Source organism: Phasianus colchicus, chromosome 2 (genome assembly GCF_987193195.1).
Source record: "Phasianus colchicus chromosome 2, bPhaCol1.hap1.1, whole genome shotgun sequence".
NCBI lineage: Eukaryota > Metazoa > Chordata > Aves > Galliformes > Phasianidae > Phasianus > Phasianus colchicus.
Window position 1 is genome coordinate 91,322,702 of NC_143437.1, and position 15,161 is coordinate 91,337,862.

Here is a 15,161-nt window from a genome sequence, read left to right on the forward strand (position 1 = left end):
GCTCAACTCTGATCTTGTGCCAGGTTCACAGTACTGCAACTTAGTTGATTTGATATCCTTGAGGTACAGCAATGTAAGAAAAAGATATATAGGGCAGTCCCAAGCACAAATGCAGGCTGAAAATGGCTGGACAGTAGCCCTGAGGAAAGGGATTTGGGGGTGTTGGTTGATGAAAGACTCAACATGAGGTGGCGATGCACACTTGCAGCCCAGAAAGCCAACCGTATCCTAAGTTGCATCAAGAGAAGCATGACCAGCAGGTCGAGGGAGGTGATTCTGCCCCTCTGCTGTCATGAGACCCACCTGGAGTACTGCATCCAGTTCTGGGGCCCCCAACACAAAGACATGGAGTTGTTGGAGCAGGTCCAGAGGAGGGCCAGATCAGAAGATGATCAGAAGGCTGGAGCACCTCCATTACAAGGACAGGCTGAGAGATTTGGTTATCTTCAGCTTGGAGAAGAGAAGTCCCCGGGGGGACTTTATAGTAGCCTTCTGGTACCAGAAGGGCCTACAGGAAAGCCAGGGAGAGACTTTTTATAAGGGCAAGTATTGACAGGATGAGGGGACATGACTTTATACTGGAAGAGGGTAGATTTAGACTAGGTATTAGGAAGAAATTCTTTACTGTGAGGGTGGTGAGACACTGGAACAGGTTGCCCTGAGAGGCTGTGAATGCTCCTACCCTGGAAACATTCAAGGCCAGGCTGGATGGGCTTTGAGCAATGTGGTCTGGTGGGAGGTGTCCCTGCTTATAGCAGGGGGTTGGAACTAAATGATCTTAAAGGTCCCTTCCAACCCAAACCATTCTGTGATTCCACGATTCTATGATATTGTTATGAATTATTAAAGGATAATTAAACACCTGCTAAATATTAATTTGGCTCAGCCAAGTTTAGCAGTACATTCAATTAGTAATTGAGGAATTTCAGTGAATGAGAATATAATGTTCTGAAATTTTTCCTTGAATTAGACATTTAATTATACATTTATTTTCCCTATCTTTGACACAATAATAGGCAGTTTTGCGCAGTTTTTAATGTTTTAGATTTCTTTCCCAATGAGCAGGTGATAAAAGTCACAGTTATAAAGATTTGTTGTCTCAGTAGATTCAAGTACTTGTTACAGAAATGCGGAATATGACTTTTTATGAAGAATGTCTATATATTAGAAATCTTGATTTTTTTTTTACAAGTTGGTATGAGTCCTTTGCCCTTTTTTCCAATTTTGTTTAACTTCACTGGGATGTGATGTCCTAGAAGGAAAGGTTATTCCTTGCTAGAAAAGAGCAAGAACCTCTATGATTAAGAAGTACTGGTTGATCTGTCCAGTTGTCATCATCTCATAAATCGGAGACTGCATAGCATCTGAATACTTACTTTATCCATCAGTGATCATGTAAAATTGAAGCTGGTCAACAAGTTTTGTTTGAAAATGGTTGTCTGAATTGTCACTGTTCGGGTTTAAAACAAAAAAGTCCTATTGGTATTTCCATTTATTTTGTAGCCTTTAACAAAAAATACTCTGCAGTCTTCTGTGAACATATTCCCTTATGAAGACAGGCTGAGGAAGCTGGGCTTGTTCACCCTGAAGAAAAGAAGGCAGCGAGATGACCTCACTACAGCATTTCAATACCTAAAGGGAGCCTACAGAGGGGAGGGGAATCAACTCTTTGAAAGGGTAGATAACTGCAGGACGAGGGGAAATGGTTTTAAGTTGAGGGAGAGGAGATTTAGGTTGGATCAGGGGGAAATTCTTTACAGAGAGAGTGGTGAGGTGCTGGAACAGGCTGCCCAGAGAGGTTGTGGATGCCCCGTCCCTGGAGGTGTTCAAGACCGGGTTGGATGGGGCCCTGGGCAGCCTGGTCTAGCATTAAATGTGGAGGTTGGTGGCCCTGCATGTGGCAGGAGGGTTGGAGATTCATGATTATTGTGGTCCCTTCCAACCCTGGCCATTCTGTGATTCTGTGATTCTGTGATAGGAAAGAGAATGTTTAGAACTCAAATAGGCACACGTTTCTAGCAATGGGAGCTTTGCAGGTCTAAATCAATAAGTTGGTAGCCATTTGTAGAAGGCAGCCAGTTGTCTTCAAAGTTCTCCACAGTAGTGTGCAAAAGCAAAGAAATGCAACTGGAAGTGGTGCTCCATTTGCTGATTAGAAACTGGTTGAAATGAGACCTACTTAATTCTCATTTCACATCAATTATTAAAGTGAGGTGATCACCTAATTTTAAAAAATGTAATTATCTCCTAATTTACAAACTTATTCCGTTTTTACTCATCAACTTCATTCCATTATCTATTAACATTTTCCCTTTGCTGGTTACTATCAAGTTTCAAATATATTCTTCCCTTGTTGCCTGGGAAATTATCACTCAGAGATGAGCTAGAAACTTCTTTTAACTGTCTTTTTTTGGAGAGTTGTCCTTTATATATATATGTCTCCTTTTTGTGTGAGAGGTACATTTTGCACATCAGAAGTAGTGGAGTTACTGTGTGCCAACAATAAGCAGGCTGGATACACAGAGGTCTTGAAATGACTAAATCAAACTTCTTTTTTTTGAATGTGCATTCAAAGAAAAGGAAATTAAATGTAAAAACTGCATTAACATAACATTATAAAATCATCTTGAATGTGATGTTATGTGATAAGCAACATAGAAATCCCTATCATAAAAAAAGAAATAAAGTTAAATAGACAATCCTTGAATTAAGACAGAAATTTTAGGGCTTTAATATAGCAGTCTGTATGTGATTTAATGCAAGAATTCTTATTTTCAACTCCAACTTTGTGAAGTGACTCTGCAGAAAGAAATGGAGACAATTGCACTCTTTTAGCCTTACCCAGATGATCGTGTCATTTAAATCTCATTTCTTCTGAAATAATGAACCATAATAAAAAGGCATTCAAATATATAAACCAAAATTGTATCTCATACAAATAACTGACATCCTATAAGAAAATGTTCCTGTTTGTCTAGGAATTCATATGTATTAGCCTTCAATCTCAAGTTCTGCATGATTTTTACAGAAATGATAATATGGAATGAAAATAGATGTTCACATAACTCTTTCTTTAATGTTCAGAAATATCGTAAAAATATTTCAGGAGAAATATTTTTCATAGAATCATAGAATGATTTTTCTTTGATAGAATGATTTTTTTCTTTGTTTCAGATCATACCAAGTTCATCATTACTCTGTTTCACTACTGGATTACAGATATCCTTCCTGCAAGGAACAGGAAATAAAGCCTTGCTTATGTCCATATGTGCAGGGTTAAAATTTAATATACAAGCACTTAGTCAAGTAGTAATTATTCAGAAAGAACAGTGCCAATATACTTTCTACATCTTCAGGTAAATGAATTATTTTTTATTTTTACAAACTCCAAAAGCAGGATACAGCTAGTTATGATCTGTGTTATTGATCAAGACTCTACATGAGCTATGTGGCCTGAATCTTCATCTGGATGAGTATATGTATTTCATTTTGGGATAAGGGCCTTATCTAAAACTGTTTCAGTTTGTATCAAGTATTTTGTTCAAGAAATATAGTAATTTTTATGTTTATAAATTGATAGTTTCTTTCTGGAAGTACTTGAAAAACAGAAATGTATTTTTATATATAAATTTAAGGAAAAATGCACCCGAGGACTGTATTTTTTATGAATAAACTGATAAATTATGGAAGTAGATAAATTTCTACATCTGCATCATGTAGGTACTCTTTGGAATTATACAAGAGTTTGGACTGCAGTTTTAGAATGACTCTGTTGCCCACTGTGTTAATTTGGTGGACTTCACTGACCACTGAACTATGGGTCAGGGTTCTCTTTGTGTTTACTGTGCCCTTCTGCACCTGCATTTATCTTTGTGTAGATGTACAATAAATAATATATATGGCATAGTTGTAAAATATTTTCAAATTCTGAAGAAAGCAGTGCTTTGTAAGGGAGGGACTCTTCTCTCAGTTGAGTGATCCACCTGGTAGGTAATACAAAGGAAGCTATTTCATACCTTACTATGTCAGTTTCCCCATCAATAATATGGGGACAACATGTTTATCTCTTCCAACATATTCTTGAAGATACACTGCCAGCAGTTATACATATTGCATGTGTTCTTACTTTGTCTTCTTATTATTTTGTTGCGTATATCCCTCTGAGAGGAACTGTTTTAGTTGTAGCTTAGTTGTACCTCTTTCTCATTAACTGAAAAAAATTAGGAGCACTGTCATGCTAAAGAACAGCAGGTGCAGAAAAAAGTGGCGTTGTGACTAAAGCAAGTGTATGCAGGCCTGGAGAATTTGAGTTAGGTCTGTACCTGCTAGTAGGGATACCTAAACCAGATCTCATACTGGGGAAACTAACAGCGTATTTCCTGTTTTAAAGTTCCTGACTTGCTAACACATGAGCACTGAATTGTAGTTGTCATTTTTCACTGATGTCATGTGTGCCTCAGTCCCGTAACTGGAGGATGAAGAAAATACTACTTGAATGTGAAGCACCTAGATAATGTATTGATGGATCCCACAGGAAATTAACTACTTCGTTCTCAGATTGAGATGTGAATGTTGTGCAGTAAATGGGACCTAGTAACAGCACAAAAAGGATATGTAGCATCTCATTAGGTAAGCATCATCTATCCTGTACAGTGAAAGTGGAAAAATAAAAGAGACCGTATAATTAAAGACAGTGCTGTAAAACACAGATCCAGTCTGTCACCAGCTGATGGTTCTTAATTCACTTGCTCTACTCTCTGCAGTGGAGGGTATCTAGAATTTGCAGCACTCACAGGGTGTTAAGATTGAGATTTACACAGAAAGATAGTTAAAAAAGGATTTAATTAGAAAATGGGATTGACTGTGGTGATCAGGCTCAGTGTAAGTTAGGTAAGTGAATGGACTTGTGGCTGCTTGCACATGACTGGTCCCCTTTGTTCTTCCTCAGTTCACTCTTTTTCTGTCTTTCAGCCTTTCTCCTAAACATTTCTTAATAAATTATGCATAGTCCCACAGGCCCCTTCAAGTATCCATAATCCAGTTGAACTTGTTCCTCCCTTTTTATTAGTTATAAAGTCCAGATTGGTGATATCCAAAGCTATGCCTATAGTTTCTTAATGGACCATCAATTAGTGACTGGGGAGCTTTAGTCCTTGTTATAATCTCAGTTACTGCTTGCTGTGGGTTTTGTTTATTGCTTTCTCTGTTACTTGTGATTCCCTTTGAAGTGAAAAGGTCCTTGATCTGATAGTGCGAATGAAGCAAATACTCTCACATTCCGCACAGCCTTACAGATTGGCCATGTAACATTGGCAGTGACATATTAATGTATGGTCAGGGATCTGTTGTTTTATTATTTTCTTTTTAACACATATATGTCAAGAAAAGGGCTGCTACTGCTCAAGCCAGCTAGAAGAGAGATTGCAGAAACTCCCTTGGTTCTTGCTTACAGCAGAGAATACTGGAAGAACTAGTCAGTGCACGCAAGCCCCTGCACATACTGATTTTAGATGGGGCTGTGCTTCATTTGCTTCCTATGTATTTATGGCCTTTCTAGAATTAATTACGCACAGTGCTAGGGGTTATTGGTTAGTCGTGGACTGGGAGAAGCTAAGATTTAAAAAAAAAAAATAGATTCTTGACAACGAGGAAACACATATTATTTTGATCTTCTAGGTGGAAAAAATATTATATATTAATTAAATTTGGCTAGTGGTCTCTTGACCACAGCTTCTGAGCTGAAGTATTATTTTGCTTTCCTATTACTTACATAGCTTACAAAAGTAACTTACATCAGATTGGGTCACTTTGTTATGATACGACCATAATTTTATTATGGTCTCCATTATGACTAGGACCTTTTAAAGAGGTGGTGAAAGAATTTAATAGTGGACTGCCATCCTTAGAATAACACAATTCTGCATTAGGAATTTTTCATTATTATTTCTGTTTCTATGCTTGGCAATTTCAAATACTATTAAAAAATTCTATGAATTAAGCTGAATTTTAAATAGCTGCATACAGAGGAGCAGACCTGGGTATCTTTGCTAATCAGAAATGTTTTGTACTGTCAATAGTCTAATCCCAGAATGTGAATAAAATTTCTTAGCTCAGAAATGTCCTTTGCTTGAATCAGGCAATAATGAGGAAAAGATTGTTTTCAGTCTCTCTTTTTTCTTTTTACTTCAGCTGCTGTAAGAGCTTTATATTTTGTGCAGACATCAACTGGTCCTAACAAAGCAAGCCTGGGAAATGCTTCAGAGCATAGCAAGTTAGAGGCAGTGATATCTGATGTCTTTGTAAATGACCTGAAATATGAGCTGAATCTTATATTTATCAAAGCTACCACTATTACACTAAAAAAGATTAGAAAGAGTGGAGGTTAAAGTAAAATCTGAGATGTGTGAAGGTTTGGAAAATTGGACCAAATTCAAGAAGATAGACTGTAGATTGTCATGTAGATAAACATGATCACACAAGAGTGTACTTGTTTCTGAAACAAGCACACCAAACAATGCCATGATAAATCCTAAGATGCAGAAGGACTTTGGAGCAGTTTGTGAAAGTATCCAGCAGAAAGATATAGTTTAAAAGTGAAAGCAACATTACTTATCCTATAATAATATCAGTTAGGCAATATGCTAAAAATTGCAGAGGAATTTTGGTTCCATGTTTACCACCCTATTTGCAGTCAAAGATTTTGACACACCACAGTTTTAATGCCTGGTCACTTTTCTTTGTTTCTTCTTCTCTAGAAGAAGTGATATTGATTCTCCCTATACTTTTTATTGCTTAATTGAACGGAGTTATTACCTATTTGTCTGGAATACAAAAACTGAAAAAATTAAATGAATATCCATCAGTGAGCACTCTGTGTTTTACATTTCATGGCTTCTTCAGCATACCAATGAAGCATTTATTGCTTTGCGTTTTCATGCTAAACCTATCAATGACACAGGAGACAGACTTAAGTTTTACTGCTTGAATGTTGCTCAGTCTACTGAATATGCAATATTCAGTAGGATTTTCAAGGCATTTTTATAGCAAACTTTGCATCAGAGAATTTCTGACTGAACTGTACATACAGCATTATAAGCATATTTCAAACTTCTGGGAAGACAGAACTTTTACATACTGTTTTAAGAACTAATATAGACTCCAAGAATATGAAAAGTTTAGGGATCAACTAGAAAGCAGTCTGCCTGTGGATTCAACAGTTAAATTTCTTGTTCACCTAATTAAATACTACTTAGCAAGGGAGGATCAGCAGCATAATGGAAGAGAAGATGGCTCTGAATAGGGCTGGCCCTATCGCTATGCTCCACGTACAAGGGAGACGAGAGAGGCTGAAGTAGTTTTGAGCCTCTGCAGCAGTGACTGTGCTTGTCTGCAAGGATATGAGACTGAAGCCATTATTGCTGTATATAAGTACCTGTTCTATTCTAAAAATTGCCTATATAGCCTTAATTCTTTTATTCTGTGGATATTTAATATGGGGAGCAGTCTCAAATGCTATAGATCGTTACTGATTTGTAAATGGTGCAGTATTTTTATAATACTTCACAAAACTATAGGGTTATAAATTCCCTCATGTGTTTTCTATGGCAGCTGGCTTTTCTCCTCTGCACCAGTGCAGGGGGGTTCTGCTCTGTAGGCTGAAACTCTGAAATGACATGTCGAAATGAAAGGCTTTCAAAGAAGACAAGCATGGAAAAAAATAGTGAGAAGCTGTGTGAAAGCAGAGAATTGTTAAGCTGTCTTTGACCAAAGAAAACATATTTCACTTTGGTGTATCATAAAATATCTGGTATATCATAAGTGCAGTCTACAGAAATAGAGTGGTGTGTGTGTTACAGCATTTGTACAGCATTCTACTCATGAAGTGTAACAACAAAAAGTGGTATGAAAAAACAGCAAACTGTAACTGGAAAAAAAATGCTGATATTTAGGCCCCTCAGCTTCTTGTTAAGTAGATTTTGTGGTTAATTGCATCAGCCCTGGATTGCACCTAAGGAGGCTGCATTGCATGTGTTTGTGTAGCTCATTTATCTTCACTGTTAACTACTTGATCTTTTGCATTGTATCTATGTAATTTTTTAATAAGGTAATTATAATGTCTGGGTATTTCACAATTTTTAAAACATGTTTTCCTTAGATGAAGAAGATTTATCTTTTTAAACTGCTAAATATAATGAACTAAGCCATGGGAGAAAAATGTACTACATAAATATCAAGAAAAAGCAGAGATTGAAAAGTATTATATGTGTTTCCTACTTTTAAGATCATAGGAAAAGCTGTATATTATATGTATTATTTGAAAACAATATAAATGCTCCACTGTCAGTCTGGGCAAAACATAGAGCTTTAATAAGGACATTCTTCAAGTTTAATGCTTATGTTTGTAGAATTAATAGTCTGTGTTCATTTTAATGAACCATGTGTATTTGTAAAATAGATAAGCAAGCTGTAGTTTTCTTTTCCATTATTATATCTCAATTTAGGATATATAATGAAAAAAAAAAGTGTTCTCTAAGATTGAAAAGAACCACACAGAAATAGAGAAGGAATGAATCTGGGTTCAATTCTTTTTCTGTTGCATCAACTGTAGGCTGCTTTAGGTTGCCTTAACTAAAGACTGCTTTTCTTTTTCAAGATCTTGCCAGTCTTCTCAGTCCTCAGTGCACAGATGGTACCTCCATCCTCTCAGCCTCTGGTACTAGCTTTCACCATCCATTTGCTACATTTTCAGATCAACATGTTTGTGCTTTTTCCCACAGTGCCCTCCACAGATCTCTACGGAGTAGTTTTTCTGTCTTCTTCCCTTCCTTCTCCTTTGCCATAATGCTGCCCAAAAGCTCAGCAACAGATAGGTCAGTAGTGTGCTAAGACAACTGCCTGCCGTGCTGGCTAATGTGTCTCTGTACTCTCACATCAATCTGCCTATATTCTCATCTGTTTTCTCTTTTCTTAATAAAGCAACAATTTGATGCAGGGATTCAGGCCCCATGTGGAGTACTGCATCCAGGCCTGGGGCCCCCAGCACAAGAAGGACATGGAGCTCTTGGAGCAGGTCCAGAGGAGGGCCACTAAGATGATCAGAGGGCTGGAGCACCTCTCCTGTGATGAAAGGTTGAGGGAACTGGGATTGTTTAGCTTGGAGAAGAGAAGGCTCTGGGGAGACTTCAGTGGCCTTCCAGTACTTGAAGGGAGCATACAAACAGGAGGGGGAACAGCTGTTTATGAGGATGGATAGTGATAGGACAAGGGGGAATGGTTTTAAACTGAGACAGGGGAGGTTTAGGTTGGATATTAGGAGGAAGTTTTTCACCCAGAGGGTGGTGAGGCACTGGAACAGGTTGCCCAAGGAGGCTGTGGATGCCCCATACCTGGAGGCATTCAAAGCCAGGCTGGATGTGGCTCTCGGCAGCCTGGTCTGGTGGTTGGCAACCCTGCAGGGGAGTTGAAACTAGATGATCATTGTGGTTCTTTTCAACCCAGGCCATTCTATGATTCTATGATATGATTCTATGTGAGTTTGTAAAGCACCCAGCATAATGAATTTCTATTAGATCTGAGGTGGCAGCGTGTTAGGGTAATGTAATAGGATAAAGTGTTATCAAAGAAGTGCTAGAAGATTTTGTAAGCAAGGTAAAAATGGTTTAATAATCCTCTATTGTACACATGGTCTGTCTACTAAAAGTGGTACAAAGTACCCTCTACCTTTAGGGCAGTATCCATCTGTAACTTACTAAGGAAAGTTTTGAGGCAGGATTCATTTCTCCTAACTTCTGATGTCAGCAGTGTCAATATTACCATCTGAGAACCTTTATAATTGCTCAGATGAAATAGATCACGGCACAGCCCTGTATATCTGATTGTTTCTAGAAATCTATTTTAGGATGATGACAGCAGTACAAAGAGAATTAATTTGTGTCTTCAGATTGACTGAGAGCATAAACAGGTAGGTCAGATGGAAACGTCTGCATTGCCTATGGATCCGGATCTTATTGAAAACGAATGCATTTGTTGCAGCTGAGAAAAAAACAGGAAGGTACACATTGCATTACCAAAACATCACCATTCAAGGTGCTTGTCTGGTAGTGACAAGCTCCTTCAACTTGGACAGAGCCATATCTCCCTTTTTTGCTGCTTCTACAGGGAAACCAGTGCCCAGGAATAGTAAAAGGGAGAAGAGGAAGGAGCGACATACAGCTGTACTTGGAATGTGCTGAGGAGAGGCTTCTGCTTTTCCTCATTCCCTTTTTCCCTCTATGTACTCATGCACAATGTGGCCTTCACCACTTATCATGTAGGCTCAGTAAAAGATTGGTGTGTAATTTAGTTCTCCTCCCAGTAACAACAGTAAAGTGGAAGTGAACATAAAAGCACAACAAAATAACAGTTGCTAATTATAGCAAACTGATTACCCATTGCCTATGTTTTAGAGAGTGAACCAGTGGTGAATATAGAGTTGATTCACACAAGTAGTCACCAAGCTCTTTAGATGTAATGGTAGCTAGTTTGATCTGAGTCTGGCACGTTCGGGGCTTAAAATGAAGGTCATGTTCAAATCTGATTTAAATTCAAGGAAAGCATCTTTGCCTATTACCATTACTATAGTGCTGGATTCTATTTACATTGATAAACAGTTAAAATACTTGACATGTTATTCAATTAAATCTCTGATTGCTAACTGACAGACCAAAGTGCATTGATTTTTCCAACCGCATTAAGCTAAGTACATGGCACAGTGTTTCATTAGCCTGTCTGCTTAACCCTTTCACATTAATTCAATTACCCAGTATAAAATTAATCTGTAAAATATTAAATAACTCTGAACTTTTAAATTAGAAGGCAATGCAAGGATATATTCATCTTGATAGTTTCTGACATATACTTATTACTAGGTGATTTGCAATCTGCTGTGAATCACATTGTTCTACAGATGGCAAAAGTCACTCAAGTTTTTTTTTCTCCATATTCACTCAGTAAATTGATAGATTCATGGAGGTTAAGGCTGGAAAGGACATAAGATTATCCTCTATAACCCCATCTAAATATCAGGTCATAAATTTTCCTTGTACTTCAGGGTGAAGACCAGTAACTTGAAACTGACAAAAGCACAATTTGTTGGTTTGGGGTTTTTTGCGGAAGTCTTCTTCCGAGACAGACAAGCTCGATTTAAAGACATGAGGACTTAGCCCCTTCTCTGGTCATTTATTTCAGTACTCAGTCACTCTCACTGTTAGAAACTTTTGCATTATTTTTTATTTCAGTTTGACTAGATTTAACTTTAAACCATTAGTTCTTGCTATGCTTTCCTTCACTAGATTAAAGAAGTCCCTCACTAGCCAATATTTTCTGTCTGTGAAAGCATTTGAACACCATAATCAAGCTGCAGCACACCGTCCTACTTGGTATCCTAAGAATTCTCTCTATATTATTTGCTTTAAGGCATTTTCTACAGTCTTCAAACTGTTTTTTTTTTACACCTTTGGAGAACAAGAGTGCACAGACTGCATACAAACTTCATTTAAAATCTCAGCACTTTCGTACTCACACCATTGTTTATATCCACTTTTTGCTATAGAATTGTATAGAGACACCATGTTGAATTATATGCAATACAATTACCTATAGTTAATCTTGACATTTATAGCTTTCCAGCATATAGCCCCTGCATCTGTCCTTCTTGTTCTCCAGTGTCCTGAGAGCTTTTGTTTGATGGTATTAACATTAATATTCTTCTACTGTGTCTGGGTCAGTAAATGATGGATTGTTTCACATGCTTGTACTGCTTTCATTAGTAACTGCTGTCTGCTAACCCTGGTGTCATCTGCAAATCTTAACAGCGATGATTATACATTTTCTTAGAGTTCATTAATAAAAATGCTGAACGCTACTGAATCTAGTCCTACTCTTTATGGGATCCAAAGAGAAACAACATAATGACTCCCTGTTTCTACCTTCTTTTTGAAAATTGAGTGCTGAGATCATCTAGATGATTTCTAATGTATTTAATCTGCACTTTATTGTCTTTTATGCTTTTTTCCCCTTGATCAGAAAATCACATGGCATAAGGTAACTTCACAGGAACCTAAATAGCACAAAGTGTAATAATGACTGTACTTCTTCAGTTTTCTGCAAGAACAAGCATTATTTGTTTTAGATAAGGATAGGAAGCCAAACAAAAGACACACACAAACAACAACAACAACAACAAAAACTATAAAAATGTTTGTTATTAAAGTATGTTTAAGGGGAAGCAGAAAAACTGAAAAGCAGTCACAGTAAATATCCTTTCAAATTTGTCTTACGTATTTATTTTGAATCTGTTGCTCTGCAGGGAATCGTTTGTGTTAGTTAAGAATGTTTATTCTGAAAGATTCCTTTTTTTTAAAAACATCAAAGGAAAATTTGTAGTTGTTTCTTTTCCTGCAAAATGTGATGTATAGCTTGAGTTCTGTCACCACGTTTCCAGTATTCTCTGTGTTCAACAAGACAATCTCATGGTGATGTCTAACGTGTGTATTATCAGTTGTGTCACATTTTTTCCAGCTGGCTATTTAAGAAAGATCCTTGCAATAAGCACATTAACTGCTAATGAAAAATACCATTTTGAGACTTAGAAATTTGTGTAGGATGTTGCATTCACAGTTTTCTAGTGAGGTATGCAGATTTTATGCAGTTTTTACATAAGCAGTTCTGTAAGCAGATTTCCAGGGATATAGCATTGACCTATTAACTCTCTCAGTATTAGCATTAACTACCTAAACATCTGCACCCTAATCCATTGTGGGACACAAGTGTGAGGATTCATCAGAGATGTTCATCTAACTTCAGCTTAGTCTCCCAGCTTCTGCTGCTCATGGAGTGCCAAGCTGCAGAGGAGAGACAGGTGGTATGAAGAACCAAAAAGCAAGCTGTGCTAACATTTTCTGCTGGAGCTAGAAATGTTATAGAGAAGCCCCATTTACTCTGCCCAGAGCTGTCACAGTACAGAAGTAAGGAGGAGCAGATTCTCAGGAGAATCTTTATAGGAGGCCAGACTGCCTATGGGATTCCCACTTGAGAGCAGTGGTTCATCACTCTCACAGCCCCCTTTAGTCAAGGCTGTATCACAGCTTGGCCCCAAAGCTGCACAATAGAAACACAAAGGAGGAATAACAGGATAACAGCACAGCAACCAGCAAAGTCACAGTACATCCAATTAGCATAGGAACCAAGTGTGAAAGGAAAAAGATTTTAAAACAACTTGTAACTAGAAGTACCACTCCTACACCAGCTGCAGGTGCCTGCAGTTAGAACACAGAAGAGAGAACTGAAATGTTTTGTAACAGAAACAGGAAAAAAAGAAAAACAACAACGAGAAGCAGCCAAAGAAAAGGGACATTCAGAGCAATACATTGGTTTCTTTTAATTATGTGAATCAAGCTGCTGAATGCACTTCTACACTTTTATTTGATCAAAATCTAATTGCTCCAACCAGAATCTGACCTGTAGAAACCCCTCACATACAAGCAGATAGTGTGCAGCCTTCTGCTTCTGACTGTGCTAACAGAGTTAGGTTTTAGTATTCCAAAAGGTCCTTTTACTCCTGCAAACATCCATTCTTTCAATCCAGTTTCCTCATGCATAAGCAAAAACCCATCAGAGTTAAATGCCAAGCCAGCAATATTTCAAGAGCACCTGGGACACAAATGCTAAGCTGACTATTGTGTTTGTAGGTGTCCAGTCCACTTTCGCAATAATTTGCAAGGCTTCTCCTCTACTGGATGTGTAAGGTAGCTCAGCTCAGCCCTCTTCTGCAGAGTGAAAAGCAGTCTCAAACTACTTGGCATGTGATGTGTGATGGAAGTCTGAACATGGCCAGGTCCTGGGAAGCAGCTGGAAACAATGACTTACCAAGGTGAGGTGAATGGGACAGAAGCAGAAATGGAACTGTGCATGTGCAAGTCTGGTATTTCCCCTGCAGGTAATGATTCCCAGGTCTCTTTTGTTCTGTTTAGCAATGTTCTTGTAAATTACTTAAGACTTGTACTTTCAGATGAGAGTGGTGAGAAACTTGGAAGGTGAAAGTCACAAAGTTGAGATGCCATTGAGCAAGTATCTCTAAGACAATAGTCTTTTGAATAACAACTCAGGGTCCTTCATCAACCTTAATGCAGAGCTGTCCAGGGCTGATCCAAATCATAGGATTTAGTTATTCACAAATCATTAATGCTTTGTACTGCAGGCTTTTGAGTAGGATTTTTTCTGTTTGAAGCCAAGAAATCCTTGTTACCTTCTTTTTTTCTGAGTCCCTCAATTTGTTGTTGTTATTCTTTGTGAATATACAGGCTAAGTCATCTGAAAACCTACCCAATAAAGGCATTCTACACACAGTTTCTGTTCCTTCTCTTCTCTAGTATTAAATCTGAATCTGTGGACCTGGATGTTATCTCAGTGCATGAAATTGTGTATTTGCACTGCCATCCATTATGCCCTGCAGGAGTATTAACTTTCATCCCCAGTCTGGCAGTGTGTACTTGTGAGTGAGCAAGAGTCATTGCAGCTGAGCATTCTGTTCTGTGCAGAGCCCTCACACTGTGGAAATAACTGCATTCCAACTCTCAGTTCAATAGCATTGTGCAGCAGGATATTACTGTATAACTGTCAGTGTTGCTTTGGTATAGAAGCTTCCTCCAGGCACCCACAAGACAGATGGCTGTATCATTCCATAGCCATTCAACTCTGTATTGCAATTGGAAAGAAATACAAACAAAAAAAAATTCTAACTATCTCTACTAAGCAATTTTACAGCTGTCTATCTGAAATTAAAGCATCCTCTCGTTTGCTTTGCTTTTTTGTTGTGATACTTCTTTTTTTTTTTTTTCCAAGTACTACACTGTGAGTAAGTAAACTTCCACTGAGCTTTTAATGCTCACAAAAACGTAGGACACTAAGATCCAAGATCCATGCTTCAAACTGTAGGAGATCAAGCACAAGAAGATTCTGAAAAACAGCGTAAATTGAACACTTTCTATAGGCCAGTGTAAAAAGCAGTCTCTTGTAGCAAAGGACTTTTGTCCTTTGAAGTTGAGAATAACTTCCTTGGTACTGAACAGACCAAGCAGAGGTGAAATGTTAATAGACCTGCTGCTCATCAATGTGGAGGAGAC

The 15,161-nt window shown here is 37.9% G+C and overlaps 1 protein-coding gene across 16 annotated transcripts in view; it reads left to right on the forward strand.

Moving 5' to 3' along the window:
• The window catches only part of ERICH1 (glutamate rich 1), a 99,583-nt gene that overhangs the window by 67,040 nt on the left and 17,382 nt on the right, over window positions 1-15,161 (forward strand). For 5 of the 16 annotated variants that reach the window (XR_016464502.1, XR_016464504.1, XR_016464496.1 and 2 more), the window contains exons 6-7: window positions 3,175-3,356; window positions 4,461-13,975. The exons of 3 other annotated variants lie outside the window; for them this stretch is intronic. The gene's annotated coding sequence lies outside the window, so the exon portion shown is untranslated. The remainder of the gene's footprint in view (window positions 1-3,174; window positions 3,357-4,460; window positions 13,976-15,161) is intronic. 8 more of the 16 variants (XR_016464498.1, XR_016464499.1, XR_016464501.1 and 5 more) reach the window with 4 other exon arrangements.